The sequence below is a fragment of the Staurois parvus genome, unplaced genomic scaffold, assembly GCF_062004578.1.
Source record: "Staurois parvus isolate SC_StPar_1 unplaced genomic scaffold, SC_StPar_1.0 ptg000017l, whole genome shotgun sequence".
Taxonomy (NCBI): Eukaryota; Metazoa; Chordata; class Amphibia; order Anura; family Ranidae; genus Staurois; species Staurois parvus.
Window position 1 is genome coordinate 12,797,431 of NW_028317813.1, and position 17,541 is coordinate 12,814,971.

The following is a 17,541-nucleotide window of genomic DNA, read 5'->3' on the forward strand; positions in this document are numbered from 1 at the left end:
AGAGAATGGAGTCATTAAGACGCCAAGAGTAGTGTTGGGGAGAGGAAGCTAGTGACCTACAAGTTAGTAAAAGAGGTGAGTGGTCAGACCACGACATGGACAGTATCCTGACATTAAGAACATCGGGAAGGACAGCTTGAGGGAAGAGAAAAGGGTCTATGCGAGTGTGACAGTTATGAGGTGCTGAGTAGTATGTGAAATCCCATATTCTAGGATTGAACTCTCTCCAAACATCCACCATGGCGTGTTCAGATAAAAGTTCTGCAAATTTCTTTGTGAGGCCGCCTCAGTTGAATCTCAGTGAGGGTCAATGAGAGGGAAAAAAGATCTAGTTGTCTGTCCAACACTAAATTGCTGTTGCCCATCGTGAGCAGGGTGCCTTTCTTGTGTGACATTACCCTCAACAAGTGGGAAAAGAAATGAGATTGATAAGCGATAGGTGCATAGTAGTTAACTATAGTCACGTCAACAGCCATAACCAACCCTTGTAGCAGTAAGTACAGACCCGTAGGGTCCGCTATTTCAAAGGGGCTCTCTGATGATGTGTATAGACACGATACGCGTCAGGGAAGTGCCTTTACACTGCTTGCTGTACATGTACTACCAGGCCAGCTGTCTCTTGATGGCTAAACCACTAATGTAAGTTGTATTTACTTTTAATCGTTTATACTTTTGAATAAAAAAACGTTATTACACTATTGGAGGCCTTCTCTGCGGGCTCTTTATTTTCACGGGAGCCTGTGTCTTGAAGGTATTCTGTACTGTGACTGGGAGCTGAGTGTTGGAAAACCCCTAGTGGCTGTGACTGACATTCCTGGATCCTGGATACCTCCTTCTCAGATGGATGACATCTAGTGGCTACTTCATAGATGACCTCATCCTGTTCCAGTATTATATACAGAGTACCAGGAGCAAGTCTTAATTGCTCCATGCTCATTTCTCTGCGCTATCTGGTTAGTGCAATGTTTGTCTCCTTCCTTTATTTTTATCACGGAAGCCACATAATCATGCCATATTGAGATGATTTATTACCTCTATCAACTCAGCACTTTAATGAACTTTTAATGAATTTTATATGTGTACTACCGATATGCACTATTTATTATCTCAGCACTTTAATGAATTTTAATGAATTTTATATGTGTACTACCAATATGCACTATTTATAATATTTATCTAACATACTTTGCCTTTTAATAGTAAAAACAGAGTGAAGCAATCTTTATCATATTTTTATTCATCCACAAAATTTCAGCAGTGCCATTAATATTTCAAAATGAATATGATGAAGGCACGAAAGCAAAAAAGCCCTATCAGGTTATCAAATAATTTTCCTTGTTAACAAGGAGAGAAGTGGTATATAAAATAGCAGCCAGTTTCATAATGGTGAGGAGGGTGGTAGGACGATCATAAACTGGCCTGTGTTTGTCTAGCCCAGTGGTTCTTAACCTTGTTGGAGGTACTGAACCCCACCAGTTTCATATGCGCATTCACCGAACCCTTCTTAATTGGAAAAATAAAATATGATTTTTAAAATTCAAAACATAGGTATATATTTAGGTATATATTTATACATAGGTGCACAAAATGAACAAAACCGTTAAGAACAAAGAACAAAACCATTAAAACATGATTTTCACACAAAAACATAATAATGAATATTTACTGCACGAATCATATGAGTCGGGTGTGGGTCTTCACCTCCGCCGAACCCGCGAGACTGACTCACCGAACCCCTGGGGTTCGATCGAACCCAGGTTAAGAACCACTGGTCTAGCCTGCTCTTTCTAGCATTTATTTTTATTGTGTACATTGCCTGTGACACAAGATCAGTCCAGTGTACATACTTGGTCCATTCCCAGAATCTGTAGGATGCTGAGACAATGTAACTCCAATGCATGCGTGCAGGAGTTACATCATCAGTGGCCATCCAATGGCTGAACTAAGAAGACAGTGGTTCAAAGAAAGTATTGGATAGGATGTTGGAGAAAGCATGTTTGCATCTGTCAGTGCTAAAGAGTGGCAGACTAGGAAGTGTGCCTTCTATAATGGAAAACTCCATGCTTTCTATGGAATGTCCTCCCCTCTAATCTGACAAGGTAAATTCCACTTTAAAATGGAACTCCAGCTATTTTTTTATTAAATGGGAAATGGTTAGAACGTTTGTCAGGCTTTTACTGTTGTCTGCCTACCCATTACGGGGAGTTTCTTCACTTCCAGTTCTGATAATAGAAAATCTAGAAGATGGGAACATGGACAGTGATACCTGAGAATCATCTGCTTTGGAGGACCTGTCCAAACTTGTGAACTTTATCTGCCATTAGTTGTGATCACTGTATGTAATACATTAGCAGCTAGGGGATGAACAAAACAGCATCAGAGAGACACATTTGCGCTTCCTTTACACAGCTCAGAAAGATCCAGGGTTTTAGTGGTTTGAGTGCAGTGATACCTCCTATCAAAAGGTCTATCTTTGCATTCCATGCATTCAGGAGCTTGGGCAAGCATCATTTTCATGCAAGTTTCCTCATTGGCTCTATGACACATTGGCTGCTTTTCAAGTTACTATTGTCATACATAATTGCAAACTACGATTAACATAGTTACATAGTTAGTCTTGCTGAGAAAAGACAAAACTCCATCCAGCTCAACTGCTAAAAAAATAATAAAAAAATTATAATCCTACACCCACAGTTGATCCAGAGGAAGGCAAAAAAACCCCAGCAAAGCATGATCCAATTTGCTCCTGCTGGGGAAAAAAATTTCTTCCTGATCCCCCGAGATCCCCTTTCCGTGTTTGGAGATTACGTTTCTTTTCCTCCAGACTTAGAGTGCCCAAGTGTCCTCTACACCGAGTTCACTATAGGAACCACCAATGTATTTATACATGTTGATCATATCCCCCTTAATCTCCTCTTCTCAAGAGAGAATAAATTCAGTTCCTCTTATCTTTCCTCATAGCTGAGCTCCTCCATGCCTCTTATCAGTTTGCTTGCCCTTCTCTGTACTTTCTCCAGTTCCCCAATGTTCTTTTTGTGAATTGGTGCCCAAAACTGAACTGCATATTCCAAATGAGGTCTTACTAATCATTTGTACAGGAATAATATGATATCTCTCTCTCTGGAGTCTATACCTCTTTCTATACAAGAGAGGAGTTTGCTCGTGTTAGAAACTGCAGCTTAGCATTGCATGCCATTATTAAGCTTGTGATTTATCAGAACTCCCAGATCCTTCTCCACCATTGATTCCCCCAGTTGTACTCCCCCTAGTATGTATGATGCATGCATATTCTTAACCCCCAAGTGCATAACCCTACATTTAGCAACATTAAACCTCATTTGCCACATAGTTGCCCAATTAAACAGTGCATTGAGGTCGGCTTGTAAATTGAAGACATCCTGTAAGGACGTTATTCCACTGCACAGCTTGGTGTCATCTGCAAAGACTGAAATGGGATTTTTAATCCCAGACCCTATATCGTTTATACATATATTAAAAAGTAAGGGTCCCAACACTGAATCTTGGGGTACACCACTGACAAACCCTAGACCATTCAGAGTATGAATCATTAACCACTGCTCTTTTAATACGATCTTTTAGCCAGTTTTCTACCCATTTGCATACGGATTTTTCCAAGCCTGTAGACTTTACCTTACACATTAGCCGTGTGTGGGGAACTGTGTCAAACACTTTTGCAAAATCCAAGTATACCACGTCCACCACCACCCCTCTGTCCAAGGTTTTGCTCACCCCTCATAAAAAGAAATCAGATTTGTTTGCCAACTTCTGTATTTCATGAATCCATGCTGTCTGTTGCTTAAAATATGTTTTTTCCAGCAAGAACTCATCTACAGTTGCAAGAAAAAGTATGTGAACCCCTTGGGATTACGTGGAGTTTTGCATGAATTGGGCATAAAATGTGCTCTGAACGTCATCTAAGTCACAACAATAGAAGAACACAGTCTGCTGAACATAATACTACACAAACATTAGATGTTGCCATGGTTTAATTGCACATAACATGTAAACATTCACAGTGGAGGGAGGAAAAAGCATGTGAGACCCTAGCTTAATGACTTCTCCCAGAGCTAATTGGAGCCAGGAGTGAGCCAACCTTGACTCCAATCAGTGTGATGATATTGGATGTGTTGCTGACAGCTGTCCTGCCCTTAAAAAACACACACCTGTTTTGGGTTTACTGGTTTCAAGAAGCACTGTCTGATGTGAACCATGCCTCGCAGAAAAGAGCTCTCAGAAGACCTACGATCAAGAATTGTTGACTTGCATGAAGCTGGAAAGGGTTACAAAAGTATCTCCAAAAGCCTTGATGTTCATGTGTCCACGGTAAGACAGACTGTCTACAAATGGAGAAAGTTTAGCACTGTTGCTACTCTCCCTAGGCGTGGTCGTCCTGTAAAAATGACTGCAAGAGCACAGCGCAGAATGCTGCATGAGGTAAAGAAGAATCCCAGAGTGTCAGCTAAAGACCTACAGAAATCTCTGGCACATGCTAACATTTTTGTTGACACATCTACAATAAGGAAAACATTAAACAAGAATGGAGTACATGGGAGGACACCACGGAGGAAGCCATTGCTGTCCAACAAGAATATTGCAGCACGTTTGAAGTTTGCAAAAGAGCACTTGGATGTTCCACAGCACTACTGGCAAAATATACTGTGGACAGATGAAACCAAGATTGAGTTGTTTGGGAAGAACACACAACACTATGTGTGGAGAAAAAAAGGCACAGCACACCAACATCAAAACCTCATCCCCACTGTAAAACATGGCGGAGGGAACATCATGGTTTGGGGCTGCTTTGCTGCCTCAGGGCCTGGACGGATTATTGTCATTGATGGGAAAATGAATTCCAGAGTTTATCAAGACATTTTGCAGGAAAACGTATGACCATCTGTCCGCCAACTGAAGCTCCGCAGAGGATGGGTGATGCAACAGGACAATGACCCAAAGCATACAAGTAATTCAACAAAACAATGGCTGCAACAACACAGAATACGCCTTCTGGAGTGGCCCAGTCAGAGTCCTGACCTCAACCCGATTGAAATGCTGTGGCATGACCTTAAGAGAGCGATTCACACCAGACATCCCAAAAATATTGCTACACTGAAACAGTTTTGTGAAGAGGAGTGGTCCAAACTTACTCCAGATCGTTGTGCAGGTCTGATCTGCAACTACAGGAAACGTTTGGTTGAGGTTATTGCTGCCAAAGGAGTGTCAACCAGTTAAGTCCAAAGGTTCACATACTTTTTCCTCCCTGCACTGTGAATATTTACATGTTATGTGCAATTAAACCATGGCAACATCTAATGTTTGTGTAGTATTATGTTCAGCAGACTGTGTTCTTCTATTGTTGTGATTTAGATGACGTTCAGAGCACATTTTATGACCAATTCATGCAAAACTCCACGTAATCCCAAGGGGTTCACATACTTTTTCTTGCAACTGTATGTGGTCTTTTATTAAACTCTCCAGTATCTTCCCAACTATAGAAGTTGAACTAACAGGTCTATATTTACTTGGTAAAGATTTTGACCCCTTTTTAAATATTGGCACCACATTGGCCTTACGCCAATTCAGTGGTACTATGCCAGTCATTAAAGAGTCCCTAAAAATTAGAAACAATGGCTTTGAAATGACAGAGCTCAATTCTTTAAGGACCCGTGGGTGTATGCCATCCGGTCCAGGTGCTTTATTCACCTTTATACTGTCTAAATATTTTTGGATCATATCAATTGTAAGCCATTGTGGATCACCTAGAGCTGTGTCAATACGATGCCCATTTTGGACAAGATCTCCCCCATGGTCCTTTGTATACACAGAGCTGAAGAAGGTATTTAAGAAATTTACCTTCTCTTTGTCCCCAGTCACCCACTCTAGATTATTTTGTAAAGGGCCTACATGCTCGGACTGGACCTTTTTACTATTAATATATTTGAAGAATTTTTGGGGGTTTGTCCTGCTATCTTTTGCAATCTGTCGTTCATTTTCAATTTTTGTGGCCTTTATTTCCTTTTTTGCATATTCTGTTATATTCTTTGTAATGTTTAAACGATGATAGCGTTCCTTCGTTTTTATATTTAATAAAAGCTCTTTTCTTATTATCTATAGCTTTTTTAACTTTGGCCGTAAGCCACATAGGTTTGATTTTTAGCCTTTTAAACTTGTTGCCCATGGGAATATATTTTGCAGTGTGTTCACATACAGTCTTTTTGAAGAACTCCCATTTCTGTGTTGTGTTCATCGATGCCAATATTCCCTCTCATTCTAAGTCTTGGAGAGCAGCTTGGAAAATTAGCTCTCTTGAAATTGAGCATTTTTATTTTTTCTATATGTGCTCGCTGTTTACAGCTAACAATAAATAAAATCATATATCTATAAATGTTGCGCTCCTATTATCCAACTATATAAAGTGTGTGAAATATACTATTATATATGCAAACTGACAAAAAATGTTCAATATATCAATAAAGTGATCATAATAAAAAACAAAAATAAATCCGTTTATCCAAAAAAAGTCCAAATTTGTGATAAAGTGATTAAACCATAATACAGTGACTTTCTGTGAAACCTTCAGTGAAATTAAATGTGTGCTCACCTCCTTCTAAGCCTATTATACAGGCTTAATAAACTTTTGGTTCACATATCCTGGAACCTACTAGAATTGCTGCAGTATATGATGGATGTTGGGAACTTCTTGCAAACACCTTTCCCCTTTAAACTCTGTATATCCCTGCAGGGATTTCTCCCTCCTTCAGGAAGTTGGTGAGTTTGGGAGCAATTACAAAATGCAGGTGTGTGTAACTTGCAAGCCAAACAAAAAAACCTTAGCGATCACTAACAATTGACACATACTCCAACTGTGCAATTTAAACCATATATCTATAAATGTTGCGCTCCTATTATCCAACTATCTAAAGTGTGTGAAATATACTATTATATATACAAACTGACAAAAAATGTTCAATATATCAATAAAGTGATCATAATAAAAAACAAAAAAATAAATCCATTATCCAAAAAAGTCCAAATTTGTGATAATGTGATTTAAAACATAATACAGTGACTTTCCATGAATCCTTCAGTGAAAATAGATGTGTGCTCACCTCCTTCTAAGCCTATTATACAGGCTTAATAAGCTTTTGGTTCACATATCCTGGAACCTACTAGGATTGCTGCAGTATATGATGGATGTTGGGTACTTCTTGCAAACACCTTTCCCCTTTAAACGCTGTATATCTCTGCAAGGATTTCTCCCTCCTTCAGCTGCTTTGAATCACTAGCACAATCCTACTTATACGTTCCTCAGTGTGAAAGGAGACAATAGGTACATAGTGCTTTATCCTTAAAACAGACTTTATTTTATTCCACAAATCTTAATCAATGCACTCACATTGTTAAGATCAAAAAAACGCTTTCAGTGATAAATGCCTGTATCAGCCGTTGGCATATGTACTTGCCGCTTGTTCTCTCTGAAACCGAGTGACTTCGTAGCCCCACCGCTACGCGTTACGCCATAGGACACATGGCTTCATCAGGGGGTTATGATTCATAATCATAACCCCCTGATGAAGCTGTCACGTGACAGTGACACAAGATGCAGGGCAGAGCCAGAGAAGGAAGTAAGGGGAGCTTGTTCAGGTTGCCACAACCAAATGTTAACCCAAAAGGGGAAGTTCATATGAATGCTCTGTGGTGCACCAGCATTGTGCACAATACTTTGTGAGTGGATTTTAGTTATTTTTTTAATAACTATATGATGATTTTAATGGAAAGCACTATTTTTCTGTTTTTGAGCAGATGAATGGAGGAATAAAAGGTGCCACATAGGATTCACTTTTCTGAAGGTGACAGGTGGAACCAGGTAGAAAGTAGAGACGTTTTCTACTGGGAAGTGGTGAAGCGATACCTTGAAGCTTATTTACCCCATAAAAAGGAAGGCACATTTTGACCTATCTGATCCAAAAGTCAGGAGAAAAGGTGAGAATATAGTGTGAATGGCAAAGGACACACATGTGAGTCACCCATCTGGAGACTGGATCTGCTATAAAAGATATGTAAAATAAGAAAGAAGATTCTTTCATAGTCTATATATTGGACTTCTTCACTTATACATGTGCTGGCGTAATATGCATATATAGTAATTAGTGATTTTGGTGGTTTGATATATACAAAGTTATTGGTAATATCTGTGGTTTAATTTTTCAGAACACTGGATGATCTTTTTGTGAATATTATATTTTGTACATTTTGATACATGTTCACCTTTATTAAAACTAACACTAATCCCCCACCCCCAACAACAGCCTAAAGCCGGCCATAGATGATTAGAATCTTTGCTGGCTCAGCAGGAACCAGCGAAGATATGAACCATCTACGAGCAGGCTGATTGTACCCAATTTGATGTTTGTTGTACAACTTGGGTACAACCAGCATGTTGGATATGTACATGCGATTATTGCCAACGGCTATAGTTGCTAGCAATAATCACTGTGTTGAATGAAAGAAAATCACATCATCTATAGCCTGCCTAAGACCAGTGCTGATGAGCTTTTGTATAACCAAAGACTTGAATATTTGTATGAGGATACAGGTGAACAAAAACCTTTTGACCCAGGCCCTGACTTACTTCACAGCAGCAACCTCAGCCAGTGTTCACAATCTTTCCTCTTTCACTCTTCAGTGTGATGCAGTCTTGGAGTGGGAAGATTTGTGCAGATTCCTTTAGGACAGGAGTAGGCAACCTTAAAGAGGTGGAGATCTATCTGAACGACATGGGAGACATCAAAGATCACTGGGCCCAGTGTCAACTCCTCACAGCTGATTTAAACCCCTAATTGTTTTACTACCGTGTCACAATAGCATGCATTGCACAGCACTGATGGGTTTAAATCGGGTAGTGAGGAGGTAACCCATCGCCTCCTCACCACCTGTCAGACATACTCGGATCGCTATGTAGAGGAGCAGCAGTGCCTGCTGCACTTGTGAGCCCCTAGTTGCATCCAGCAGTGACACTCTTAGGGCTTGTTCATATGTAAATTTGGGGGGGGGGTGGTTTAACCACCCACAATCCCTACCCCATTTAGCTGCTGAGGCAACAGCCAAAGCTATACACATGCTGCAGCAGGAGTTGCTTTTGGTGGGTGCTACCGCCTGTCAACAGAAACCCATTCAAGTAAATGGGGCCACTCTGCAAGTGCCCTGTAACTGCTTCTGTGGGGTTTAAAGGGTTAAAATACGTGGTGAGAAAGCAGCACACCGCTGCCTGTTTAACCCCTTGTTTGCTGTACTGCACAAAGCTGCAGGGTATTTGCAGAACAGCCTCATTCACCTGAATGGGTCATGCTTAGCAGGTTCTACACCCACCAACCATGACAGGGCTTAGGAGCCAGCACTACAGAGCAGACATCGGCTTATGCAGCCCTTGCTCCCTACTACAGTTTCAAATTTACAAGTAGTCCTCTGTATTCCACTCTGTTAGATGCTCTGGCAGGTCAGCAAGCCCTGACCAAGATCTACCAGTCACCTGGCCGAGATCTACTGGTAGATCATAATGTACTGGTTGCTGACCCCCGCTTTAGGAGAACTAGGTGGGGTGGGGTAGAGGTAGTTTAACCCCTTCACGCCTAAGGGTAAAACAAATCCAATTGCCTAAGCACAATTTTGCAACGTTGACATGTGTTAGTAAAACCGTACATCATCACAACTACTTTGTACATTCAGGTGAATTATACCGCATTTTTTTCAGGACAAATTGGGCTTTCATTTGGTGGTAAATGATAATGGATATCTCCTGATTTTTTTTTTTATTATCAAAGGAAAACTGGTTAAAAATAGTAAAAAAAAATATTTTTTTTTATTTAGTGGTGTGTTTCTTGTGATTACCATAACCTACCACCAAAGAACAACCCAAAATAAATTCTCCAGCTCTTGACGATCAGAGCGATACCATATATGTGTATATTATTTGTTGTTTGTACCTGTAGTACAACCCAGAAACAAAAGTGTGCATTTTGTTTTTATCTTTTTTTTTTCCTAAAACACACTGACATTAACACTAACTGACACTGATACCATTTTTTTTTTTTTAAATTCTGACCTCTTGACCTTTGATCCTGACCTTGACCCAAACAATAGCCCTGGCACTGAACTAGATCAAGCCTTCATCTAGGTAATTTTTCTTTATTTTTTATTTTATTTGTTAATATTTATTTCTCTTTTTTTTTCTTTTTTTACAAACATTTTTTTTTCTCTCTATGCCAGGAGTTAGAGAGATGCAATGTATTTCTCTTCTCCATTCATAGAGAGAGAAAAAAACAAGGGGGCCGGGCTGCACAGTGACTAATCACTGTGACAGCCAATCAGAGGCTATTACAGCGATCATGTGATCCGGAATCGGGAGTCCCGGGTCCCGATCGTTAGGACGGGACCCAGGGCTCTCAGTGACGCAGCGGTCTTTGTGCTGGGAGTGCGCAGTGCGGCGTGCTCCCAGCACAAAGACAGGTATGCAAATATGCAGCCCCACGGAAAAAAGCCCAGTTCTGTGAGGCCGCATATTTGTGTGACTTCGGCCTCAAGGGGTTAAATAAAGATGAACCTGTCCTTAAAAAGAAAATCCACATCAAGCGAACTATAAAGGGTACCATTGCTGACCTTTTCCTGAAAATGCTAGTTGCCAAGCTGTCATTGGTCTTAATACTTTTGAGTCACTGACCTGAGAAAATGCAGGTGTCAAACTTGAGAAAAAAACAAGCATCAGAAAGCACCAAAACCAATGAACTAGTATGACAACCTGACACCTATGTTTAGAAAGAAAAACATAACAGCCTCAGTACAAGTTTACTTAAAGGTAAAAAAAAAAAAATTAAAGTTAGATTGGGACATTCTTTGAACATATGTATTATACTGTAAACATTGGGGTTTGATTTACTAAAACTGAAGAGTGCAAAATCTGGTGCATCTGTGCAGAGAAGCCAATCAGCTTCCAGGGTTTTTTGTCAAAGCTTAATTGAACAAGCTGACGTTAGAAGCCAATTGGCTACTATGCACAGCTCAACCAGATTTTGCACACTGTTAGAAAATCAACCCCACTATTATTTAAAATCACTCAGCAGAACAGCACAATATATCAAAGTCATTTTATTAATCTGTACAACAATCACCTCTTCATAAGCTGCAAATCATTCATGCAGAAAATAATTGCAAAGCATCTGTATATCAATATAACCTGTTTTGAAAGCAAAGAAACAGTTCAAGCACAGTGCACAAGTAAAATCCACTGACCTTAGCATCCACATAATCTGATAAAGTACAGCATGTAGTATCTTTAGTGTAATAACTGTAACAATATTGCCACCTTATACCACATTCAAACACAGTGCTGCTGATTCAGAAAACTAAAGAAAACAAAACTGGCTATAAAATGTACTTGAAAAATTTTAGTTTTAAAAATAATTGTTCTATTTTGTGACAGTTAATTGGGACAAAGTAAACATTGAAATTCTATACATTGCTATAATAATTAAATAAAAAAAACTGCAGTCAAATGAAAATTTATTTTGATGGGCACATCGAACGCTCTGTCAAACAATTGTTTACGAACAGTTGTTTGAAAATCTAACAGTGTTTGGCCAGCTTAAAGCATACATTTAGCTAAAACTAAAAGACATAACAGTATGATGTGTCCCTTGTCCTGATTCTTATTCTTTCAGTAGAAATTTTCATTTGTCCTAGCCCAAACCCATCCCCAAGCCCTTTGCCCCGTAATCTTACGGTGCAGTGGGGGTTAATACAGCGAATTGCTGTCAGGAGCTCTCTTCAAGAGAAGTCTACTATGTCATCTTTCCTGCACCATTTATAGAAGCCATACATAGCTTCTATGAATGATACGGATCTCTGGATGGAGGATGTGGGATGGTTGGATAATTGAAAAATCCTCCGTCTCCATTCACTGGTAAAGGAGTGTGTGTGGGGGAGCAATGAAGATTTCTACAGAAAGCAGAAGAATCAGACAAGGAATACATCATACTAACTGAAAGTTATATCCCTTGTGCTGATGTTTCTGTTCTTAATTTTAGCTAAACCTAGGCTTTAAATAAATCTTCATCACCAACAGCACCCACTCATCATCCAGCTCACATTTAATTCTAACTTGCAGCAGAATTACAGTTGTGTTCTCATTTGTTTTGTTTCAATATGTAAAACAGTTAGTTAGCCCCACTTTGTAATATGGGAAGGCAATTGGTTTCCTTGCTGGCTGATGAAATTCCTGGGAGCTGCTGCTTGATATCTACGGAACCTCAGTGTGACCAAGTCTCAGGCTGCACCCAGAGTTTACAGGGCATGAAAATGTACGGGCATACTCTAACAACCCTTATGACCGCTAATCTCCCAGGTACTGCAGAGCATTCCACAAACTTAAAAGGTTGGCTCAGGTGACCCAGTATGCTTATGTTCATGTAGGCAGAAAGGGGAGGTAGTAAGTAGCACAAAAGATGCCATGTATACCACCAGGAACAATAGATATTGAAACAGGTTTTCTAAGATACCTGATCGATGTTCCCTGTCAGCTGGTGATTGTCTATCTGTCCCCACAGACATGAGATTATAATCCAATCAGAAACAAAAACATACATCTTAGGCAATAGTGGCTTCATGCTTAATGGACAATCCAATTAATTTTTCAAATGTTGAACAAAATAGATACTGTTTTCCTGATACAATCAAGCCCAATGATATGTGTAATATGTACATAGATAGAATTTTGAGAAACAGTAGCCTGTACAGGGAGTTTGTTACCCACAAGTCTGGGTAAGTGACTGACATTAAGCAGAGAGTCTGTGCGTAAACAGGCTAAGGGACTACACATTCCAGGTGCCAGGAGCTTGGAGATATTTGTGTTATGGCAATGGAATGCTGAAAATCCCCTACAAGTGGATCGTGTTATTTTTTTTTTACTTTACTCATGCCTGAGAGCAGACAAAAAAAATCTCTAAAATGTATTTCACTGGCTCGACTGAAGTTCAGGAAAAGTACTTCCTCATTTTATATATATATATATATATATATATATATATATATATATATATATATACATATACACACAGCGAGGAACAGAAGTATTTGAACACCCTGTGATTTTGCAAGTTCTCCCACTTAGAAATCATGGAGGGGTCTGAAATTCACATTGTAGGTGCATTCCCACTCTGAGAGACAGAATTTAAAAAACAAATTCAGGAAATCACATTGTATGATTTTTAAAGAATTTATTTGTCTTGCACTGCTGAACATAAGTATTTGAACACCTGAGAAAATCAGTGTTAATATTTGGTACAGAAGCCTTTGTTTGCAATTACAGAGGTCAAACGTTTCCTGTAGTTCTTGACCAGGTTTGCACACACTGCAACAGGGATTTTGGCCCACTCCTCCACACAGATCTCCTCTAGATCTGTCAGGTTCCGGGGCTGTCGCTGAGCAACACGGAGTTTCAGCTCCCGCCAAAGATGTTCTATTGGATTTAGGTCTGGAGACTGGCTAGGCCACTCCAGATCCTTGATATGCTTCTTACGGAGCCACTCCTTGGTTATCCTGGCTGTGTGCTTCGGGTCGTTTTCATGTTGGAAGACCCAGCCACGACCCATCTTCAATGCTCTGACTGAGGGAAGGAGGTTGTTGCGCAAAATCTCACAATAAATGGCCCCATTCATCCTCTCCTTAATACAGTGTAGTCGTCCTGTCCCCTTCGCAGAAAAGCACCCCCAAAGCATGATGTTATCACCCCCATGCTTCACAGTAGGGATGGTGTTCTTGGGATGCAACTCATCCTTTTTCCTCCAAACACGACAAGTTTAGACCAAAAATTTCTACTTTGGTCTCATCTGACCGCATGACTTTCTCCCATGCCTCCTCTGGATCATCCAGATGGTCATTGGCAAACTTCAGACGGGCCTGGACATGTGATGACTTGAGCAGGGGAACCTTCCGTGCAATGCATGATTTGAAACCATGATGGGGTAGTGTTCTACCGACAGTGACCTTTGAAAATGTGGTCCCAGCTCTCTTCATGTCATTGACCAGCTCCTCCTTTGTAGTTCTGGGCTGATTCCTCACCTTTCTTTACATCAGTGATACCCCACGAGGTGAGATCTTGCATGGAGCCCCAGTCCGAGGCAGACTGACAGTCGTCTTTAGTCTCTTCTGTTTTCTAACAATTGCTCCAACAGTTGATCTATTTTCACCAAGCTGCTTGGCAATTGCCCCGTAGCCCTTTCCAGCCTTGTGGAGGTCCACAATTTTGTCTCTGGTGTCTTTTGACAGCTCTTTGGTCTTGCCCATGGTAGTAGTTGGTGTCTGACTGACTGTGGGGTGGACAGGTGTCTTTAAAGAGCTCAGACAGGTGCTACTAAGTTAGATTAATGAGTGGAGTAGAGGTGGACTTTTTAAAGGCACAGTAACAGGTCTTTGAGAGCCAGAATTCTTGCTGTTTCTTAGGTGTTCAAATACTTATGTTCAGCAGTGCAAGACAAATAAATTCTTTAAAAATCATACAATGTGATTTCCTGAATTTTTTTTTTATTCTGCCTCTCAGAGTGGGAATGCACCTACAATGTGAATTTCAGACCCCTCCATGACTTCTAAGTGGGAGAACTTGCAAAATCGCAGAGTGTTCAAATACTTCTGTTCCTCACTGTATATACACACACACACACATACAGTACCTTGGAAAAAAATTTAATACCCCTTTAAATTTTCCACATTTTGTCATGTTACAACCAAAAACATAAATGTATTTTATGTGATAGACCAACAAAAAGTGGCACATAATTGTGAAGTGGAAGGAAAATGATGAATGGTTTTCAAAATGTTTTACAAATAAATATTTGAAAAGTGTGGTGTGCATTTGTATTCAGCCCCCTTTATTCTGATACCCCTAACTAAAATCTATTGGAACCATTTGCCTTCAGAAAGTCACCTAATTAGTAAATAGAGTACACCTGTGTGTAAATTAATCTCGGTATAAATACAACTGTTCTGTGAAGCCCTCAGAGGTCTGTTAGAGAACATTAGTGAACAAACAGCATCATGAAAGCCAAGGAACACACCAGACAGGTTAGGGATAAAGTTGTTGAGAAGTTTAAAGCAGGGTTAGGTTCTTAAAAAATATCCCAAGCTTTGAATATCTCACGGAGCACTGTTCAATCTATCATCCAAAAATGGAAAGAGTATGGCACAACTGCAAACGTACCAAGACATGGCTGTCCACCTAAACTGACAGGCTGGGCAAGGAGAGCATTAAGCAGAGAAGCAGCCAAGAGATCCATGGTAACTCTGGAGGAGCTGCAGAGATCCACAGCTCAGGTGGGAGAATCTGTCCACAGGACAACTGTTAGTCATGCACTCCACAAAACTGGCCTTTAGAAGAGTGGCAAGAAGAAAGACATTGTTGATAGAAAGCCATAGGAAGTCCCATTTGCAGTTTTCAAGAAGCCAAGAATGTGCTCTGGTCAGGTGAGACTAAAATCAAACTTTTTGGCCTAAACGCAAAACGCTAAGTGTGGCGGAAAACTAACACTGCACATCACCCTGCACACACTATCCCCACTGTGAAACATGGTCGGAGGCAGCATCATGTTGTGGGGATGCTTTTCTTCAGCAGGGACAGGAAAGCTAGTCAGAGATGATGGGAAGTTGGATGGAGACAAATGCAGGGCAATCTTAGAAGAAAACCTGTTAGAGTCTGCAAAAGACTTGAGACTGGGGTGGAGGATCACCTTCCAGCAGGACAACGACCCTAAACATACAGCCAGAGCTACAATGGAATGGTTTAGATCAAAGCATATTCATGTGTTAAAATGGCCCAAAGTCCAGACCTGAATACCATTGCGAATCTGTGGCAAGACTTGAAAATTGCTGTTCACAGATGTTCTGCATCCAATCTGACAGAGCTTGAGCTATTTTGCAACAGAATGGGCAAAAATTTCACTCTCTAGATGTGCAAAGCTTGTAGAAACATACCCAAAAAGACTTGCAGCTGTAATTGCAGTGAAAAGTGGTTCTACAAAGTATTGACTCAGGGGGGCTAAATACAAATGCACACCACACTTTTCAGATATTTGCAAAAAATTTTGAAAACTATTATTTTCCTTCAGCTTCACAATTATGTGCCACTTTGTGTTGGTTTATCACATAAAGTCCCAATAGGATACATTTACGTTTTTGGTTGTAATATAACAAAATGTGTACAATTTTAAAGGGTATGAATACTTTTTCAAACCTCTATATATATATATATATATATATATATATATATACTCACCGGCCACTTTATTAGGTACACCTTGCTAGTACTGGATTGGACCCCCTTTTGTCTTCAGAAATGCCTTAATTCTTCATGGCATAGATTCAACAAGGTGTTGGAAACATTCCTCAGAGATTTTGGTCCATATTGACATGATAGCATGCCTTTCTATCATCTCAAAACAGTCTGCCCATTGTCTTCTGACCTCTGACACCAATCTGGCATTTTCATCGACACAACTGCCATTCACTGGATATTTTCTCATTTTTCTCATACTCAGATGAGCCAGTCTGGCACCAAGAACCATGCCACGTTCAAAGTCACTTAAATCCCCTCTCTTCCCCATTCTGATGCTCGTTTTGACTTTAGCAAGTTGTCTTCACCACGTCTAGATGCCAAAATGCACTGAGTTGCTGCCATGTGATTGGTTGATTAGTAATTAGTGTTACCAAGCAATTGAACAGGTGTACCTTAATAAGGTGGCCAGTGAGTGTGTATACACACACACACACAATGTGAACCAGTAGTCCTGCCAATTTGTAGAACTCCAACAAGCATATTCAGCACTCATTTTTCTACAGCTCCTGTACCTGGATGTAAATTGGGGCTTACCATATAAATGTAGACTTTCAGGAGTAATTCAGAAAGGGGGATTGTCCTGTAAAGTATATATACAGAATGTATTCTATGGAAGGAAATGCTAGTATTAAAAAGATAGTGGTTTACTAAAGGGACATTAACAGACAATGTTTTTTCATGATGTGTAAAATAATATTCAACAACAATTTCATTTGGCCAATAAATAGAATACAAAATCAATAGCAGTAGTGTACACACCATCCCAGGTAGTATTAAGATGTCAGTGGGCCCAGGATCACAGTAATGAGTCCCTTATCAAGTTTTCTCTGGAGTGTGAAACATATTACCATTAAGCTGCCACTAATATCACACTGTATCTTGCTAAAGGCAACATTCATATGAGCCATGCAAGGGGGTGCTTGTATTACCTCCCTGATATACCCCAATCATGCTTGGCATATAAGATTCATGTTAAAATTAATGGTCCATTACAGATGGGTTAACAATCCCTCAGTTAAAGTGCACCCGCATATGGCTATTTATTAAGTGCAATTCTTTACTAATACATTATAACTCTTTAAAACAAATTACTTTCATCTTTATCCCTGGAACTCTAATAGGTTGATATATGCACACCTCTTTAA